This window comes from Anomaloglossus baeobatrachus, chromosome 9, assembly GCF_048569485.1.
Source record: "Anomaloglossus baeobatrachus isolate aAnoBae1 chromosome 9, aAnoBae1.hap1, whole genome shotgun sequence".
In the NCBI taxonomy this organism is placed as follows: Eukaryota; Metazoa; Chordata; class Amphibia; order Anura; family Aromobatidae; genus Anomaloglossus; species Anomaloglossus baeobatrachus.
In genome coordinates, this window is record NC_134361.1 from 202,610,998 (window position 1) to 202,616,992 (window position 5,995).

General features: G+C 46.9%; 1 long non-coding RNA gene across 1 annotated transcript; it reads right to left on the reverse strand.

Moving 5' to 3' along the window:
- Positions 1-294: 294 nt before the first annotated feature.
- On the reverse strand, positions 295-2,307 carry LOC142250685 (uncharacterized). The gene is made up of 3 exons (XR_012725253.1): positions 2,236-2,307; positions 2,090-2,152; positions 295-410 (listed from the first exon to the last, which is right to left on the reverse strand). It is a non-coding gene; the product is annotated as an uncharacterized LOC142250685 (long non-coding RNA).
- Positions 2,308-5,995: the final 3,688 nt, after the last annotated feature.

Genomic DNA, 5,995 nt, shown 5'->3' on the forward strand with positions numbered 1-5,995 from the left:
GATCTTGATGGAAATGACCTGGAACTTGTGTAGATTTCTGTAAAGAGAAGACGACAAGATATTACATCCCATCAACAGATTCCTGAAGGAAATACAAAGGAGCTGAAGAAAAGAAGCAAATCCTAATCTCTACTTACATGAAGCGCAGGTCGCTCTGATCCAATCCCTCAATGGTTTATAGACTTGGAGCTTCTGTCTGTAAAAAGGAAAAAAAACAACAATAAGTATTATATTACATGTAATCTACAGATCATGGGGCGGAGAGAAGAGGAAATGAGGGGAACTCACCATCCGCTGTTTTGGGGTGTCCACGTTCATGGTCCTTCATGCTTGGTGAGAAGTGACCAAAGAGACCAGAACAACTGGAAAATAAAGATGATTTTTTCCAGCCTTCAAAATAATGCAGATTTCTGTGAAGAGAAAATGACAAATCATTATATCCAGTGGCATAACTAGAGTTCTAGAGCCCCGCTGTAAGATTTGGACCTGACACCCCCCCCCCCTTCAGCTTTCCCATGCTCTGCTATACCTCTTTGCCTCAGCACCCAGCTTTCCTAATGCTCCACTATATAACTTTCCCTCAGCACCCAGTTTTCCTATGATGTGCTATATATCTTTCAGCACCCAGCTTTCCCATGATATCATAACATGAGAAAAATTGGTACTGAGAGAAAGATATATAGCAGAGCATGGGAAATTTGGGTGATGAAAGATGTATAGCAGAGCATGGGAAAGTTGGGTGATGAGGGAAAGCATTTCTTTCACTCAGTAACCAGCTTTCCTATCCCATGCTTGTATCTTTGTCCCTATTCTGGTATTATATAGCACACTGTACCCCCCCCCCCCCAGGCCCCGCAGGGGTCCAGACCATGATCGTTCTACCCCTGATTTTATCATATGAATAACTTATTATTATTATTTATTATTATAGCGCCATCAATTCCATGGCGCGTCACATGTGAAAGGGGTATACATAATAGGGACAAGTACAATAATTATAAACAATACAAGACACAGACAGGTACAGGAGGAGAAAGGTCCCTGCCCGTGACGGCTCACAGTCTACAAGGGATAGGTGAGGATACAGTAGGTGAGGGTAGAGCTGATTGTGCGGCGCTATATCAGACTGAGCGTTACGGCAGGTTGTAGGCTTGTCGGAAGAGGTGGGTCTTCAGGTTCCTTTTGAAGCTTGGCAAGGTAGGCGAGAGTCTGATGTGTTGTGGCAGAGCATTCCAGAGTATGGGGGATGCACGGGCGAAATCTTGGATGCGATGGTGAGAAGAGGAGATAAGAGAGGAGTAGAGAAGGAAATCTTGTGAGGATCGGAGGTTATGTGTAGGTAAGTACCGGGAGACTAGGTCACAGATGTAGGGAGAAGACAGGTTGTGGATGGCTTTGTATGTCATGGTTAGTGTTTTGAACTGGAGTCGTTGGGCAATGGGAAGCCAGTGAAGGGATTGGCAGAGTGGAGAGGTCGGGGAGTAGCGGGGGGACAGGTGGATTAATCGGGCCCAGAGTTTAGGATAGATTAGAGGGGTGCGAGACTGTTAGAAGGGAGGCCATAGAGCAGGAGGTTGCAATAATCCAGATGGGAGATAATAAGGGCATGTACTAGGGTTTTTGCAGCTTCTTGGAAAAGGAAAAGGAAAAGGAATCCGGGAAATATTTTTGAGTTGGAGGCGGCAGGAGGTGAAAAGGGCTTGGATGTGGGGCTTGAAAGAGAGATCAGAGTTTAGGATTACTCCCAGGCAGCGAGCGCGTGACACTGGGGAAAGTGAGCATCCATTGACATTGATGGATATGTCAGGTGAGGGCGTTGAGTGAGGAGGAGGAAAGACAATGAATTCTGTTTTGTCCATATTCAGTTTTAGGAATCGAGCAGAGAAAAAGGATGAAATAGCAGAGAGACATTGTGGGATTCTGGTTAGTAAGGAGGTGATGTCAGGTCCAGAGAGGTAGATCTGCGTATCATCAGCATAGAGATGATACTGAAAGCCGTGGGACTCTATGAGCTGTCCCAACACATACCTTACATTCCTAGTAATATGAGCTGGAGACTAAAATACATTGAATCCTAATATTTACTTACATGAAGTACAGGTTGTTCTGATCTAATTATTCTTTCTTTTCCAAAAGTTTTTTGACTTTCCTTCTACAAAGAGGAGAAAGCAGCGATTATTTCTCTGTTACATGTAATGTACATATCACTGGACAGAGGAGGGAGGGGTGACTTACCGTCGTCCGGTGTTTGGGGGACGTCCTGGGTTTAGCCCTTTATGTTAGATATTGACCAAAGCTGATGGTAACTAGAGAACAGAACAGCAAGAAGTTAAAGGTGATTTATTTTTTTTTTTTTACAGCCTTCAAATTAGTTGTAATGAATGCAGGGTCCTTACCTGGGCTGGAATTCAAGATGGTCTCCTCCACTGCCCGCACCATGGACATCTTAAGATGTCATTGTGGTGCGCGTCTGAAGCAGTGGTTACGGCACAGGGGGCAGTGAGGGCTGGAGCGCAGCCAGTCAGAAATGCAACCCGGATGGAAGAAGTGGTTGCACGGGACGACTGTGAGCTGCTCTCCGATCTGATAGTCCTCCATACATATGGGACATCTCTCGCCCTCCTCCTGTGAGGTTACATTCCTTGTTGGGAGTCTCGCAATTTGGCGAGCTCTCCAGCTAATCCTACCACGCCTTCTCCTCGGCACAGGTACATTTTGTACAGGTGGCTGCACCTGTGGCAGTGGTGGTGGGATCACAGGCTCTGCCTGCGGTTGAATAGGTGCGTGGATGGATGGTGACGGCCCCGCAGGGGCTGGTCTTAGAGGAGAGCGGCTTCTATCTCTACTCCTGCCACTGCTGCCCTCCGCTGTTGAGGTGGAGGGCCCGGCAGGGGCTGGTCTAGGAGGAGAGCGGCTTCTTTCTCTGCTCCTGCCCCTGCTGCCCTCCGCTGTTGAGCTGGAGGGCCCGGCAGGGGCTGGTCTAGGAGGAGAGCGGCTTCTTTCTCTGCTCCTGCCCCTGCTGCCCTCCGCTGTTGTGCTGGAGGGCCCGGCAGAGGCTGGTCTTAGAGGAGAGCGGCTTCTTTCCCTGCCCTCTTGTCCCCTACGGTGTAGAGGATCTCTGGCAGGTCTCCCTCTCCTCTCAGTGACAGCATTGCTGTCTCTCTGATGTCCTCTGGTAGGTCTTCTCTGATGTCTTTCTTGAGACCTCAACCTATGGACAGTTATGGCCTGACCTATAAAGAAATGATAATTTATCATGATTATTTCCAACTTTGTCAAACACTTTTGGCCTATAGGGATCGGCCCATCTGCTGCTGTGGTGTTTAGGGAGAGGAGAACACTAGAAAAAATTGCCTTTAGTTTACCTGCAGTGTCTGTCCTAAAATATGGCCCATCATACCCCATGATATCTCCTCTCAGAAATGCCCTATAGCAGAGGTCTCAAATATGCGGCTGTGGGCTGCATGCGGCCCCCAGGCACGTGGACCCAGTAACGATGATCACAGCCAGTGCAGGGGCCGCAGCTGTCAGCGCTTTATTTCAGATGAACATTTTGCTGGAGCTGTGAAGTCGAGCTCTCTCTGCACAACTAAATGGCAGCCACCGGCCAATCAGAGGCAAGCAACTGACCCGTATGACATCAGTTGCTTGCCTCTGATTGGCAGGCAACTGCTATTGGAAAAGTTGTGCAGAGATATCTTGACTCTGCACAGCTCCAGTAGAACGTTCATCTAGATAAAGCGCTGACAGTGGCTGCGATCGTTACCAGGTCCACATGCTTGCGAGCCGCATGAAGCAGGAAAGAGGATGCTGAGGCAACTGAGGACAGGTGGTAAGAATAAAGTTTTGGTGTCTGTGTGTGTGTTTCCTGCTGAGGCTGCACAGGTCAGGGTGTGAGTGAAGTGTGTGTGTGTGTGTGTGTGTGTGTGTGTGTGTGTGTGTGTGTGTGTGTGTGTGTGTGTGTGTGTGTGTGTAGAATAGCACAACAGGGGAATAGGATGAGACATTGCTACATGAAGAGGTACAAGAAGAGGTTCAGTAAAGAGGACATTACTACAAGAAGAGGACCTGCATAGGCACATTACTACAGGATGGGCAAAAGGATGGACTGATACACACAGGCTGGGCACACGGATGGGGCACATTACTTGAGGATGGGGACTAGGATGGGCACATTACTACGGGATTGGGACATTACTACAGGATCAGGACCACAATGGGGCACATTACTATGGAATGGGGACCAGGATGGGGCACACTACTACAAGAACTGGACAAGGATGGGCACATTACTATAGGCAGTGGCGTACCATCAATAGAGGCAGTCCAGGCCACTGCTATGGGGTCCGTGAGCTGGAGGGACCTAGGAGCGGCTGCTCGTGGTGGGAGTGCCAGCACCAGGATCGCACTTTCAAATGTACCGGCATGGCAGATGCCGATACATTTTAAAGTAATGAGACCGAGCGTAGCGCTCCCTTCTCATCATTGTGCCACTGGTGTCTATTCTCTGACAGCTCAGCACAGCGGTGACATCACTAATGTGCGACAGTCGCTGCCGTGTTGAGGTGTGCAAAGAACAGACAGCAGCCGAACGAGAAGCTGCGGCGAGGAGAGGTGAGTATGCTGCTATCCGCGGGCTGGCCAGGAAGCCCCGGGCTGTCTCTCTTTCTGTCTCTTTCTCTGGCTGCATTGTGACACGCCAACATTCCATTCAAGGGCATGGCTGCGCATTCTTCTGAAGTTCTGGCTGCACTGTGGCTCCCAGCTCCATTGATTTTAATGGAGGCAGGTTTTTTGGCGAATAACTGTAAAGCGCGGGATTAAAATTTCCCCTCAAAACATAGTCTATTACATTCCCTGAGTCAAATGGAGTGTCTGTGCAAAATTTCGTGATTGTACATGCGACGGTGTACGTTCTTTTAGGCGACATACACACAAACATACATACACTCAGATTTATATAATAGATGGAGGACTATGTGAGGCCCATTAAACTATATGGAGGACTACGTGAGGCCCATTATACTATGTGGAGGACTATAGGGGGCCCATTATACTATATGGAGGACTATGTGAGGCCCATTATACTATATGGAGGACTATGTGAGGCCCATTATACTATATGGAGGACTATGTGAGGCCCATTATACTAAATGGAGGACTATGTGAGGCCCATTACACTTTATGGAGGACTATGTGAGACCCATTATATTATATGGAAGGCTTTGCGGGGCCATTATAATATTTGGAGAGCTATGAGGGAGCCTTTATACTTTATCTAGAGTTATATGAGGGTACTGTGGAAGAATTTACTGTGGGGAATCATACAGTGTCTGTGGGGCACTTTTGTTGGCATCATATTTTATGGCTGCAATGAAAGGGGAATCTTCAATAAGAGGAAAATTAATTAGTAAGGGCTGCAAAGTTGTGGGATATGCTCTTCTGTGACCCAGCCGAATATTATTATTTATTTTTATTTATTTTTTGGGGGGGAGAGCCCAATTAGAAATTTTGTTATGGAGCCCAATGATTTCTATGTACGCCCCTGACTATAGGATGGGGATATTACTACAGGACAGGGACAAATCCTTGTCCCTGTCCTGTAGTAATGTCCCCATCCTATAGTGGGGACACATTACTACAAGGGGACAAGGATGGGCACATTACTACAGAATGTGGAGCAGGATGGTGACATTACTAAGAGATGTGGGCCAGGACTGGAACATTACTACAAAATGGTGGCCAAAATTACTATAAGGTGCCAATTGTAAAACTGTCTTACTTACAAAAAGGGGATCAGATATATAAACAAAATAAAGCAAGATTTTTTTTTCACCAGCAAAAATGTGTGTGTGTGTGTATATATAATTTTTTTTTTTAAACCCCCAAAAAATGTTCAAAAATGGAGATACAAAGCTGTATAGAAAAAAAATATCGTACCAATAATAATGTCACTTTGTCCTGAAAAGAGTGCGACCCTCCCCAATTTTTTTCT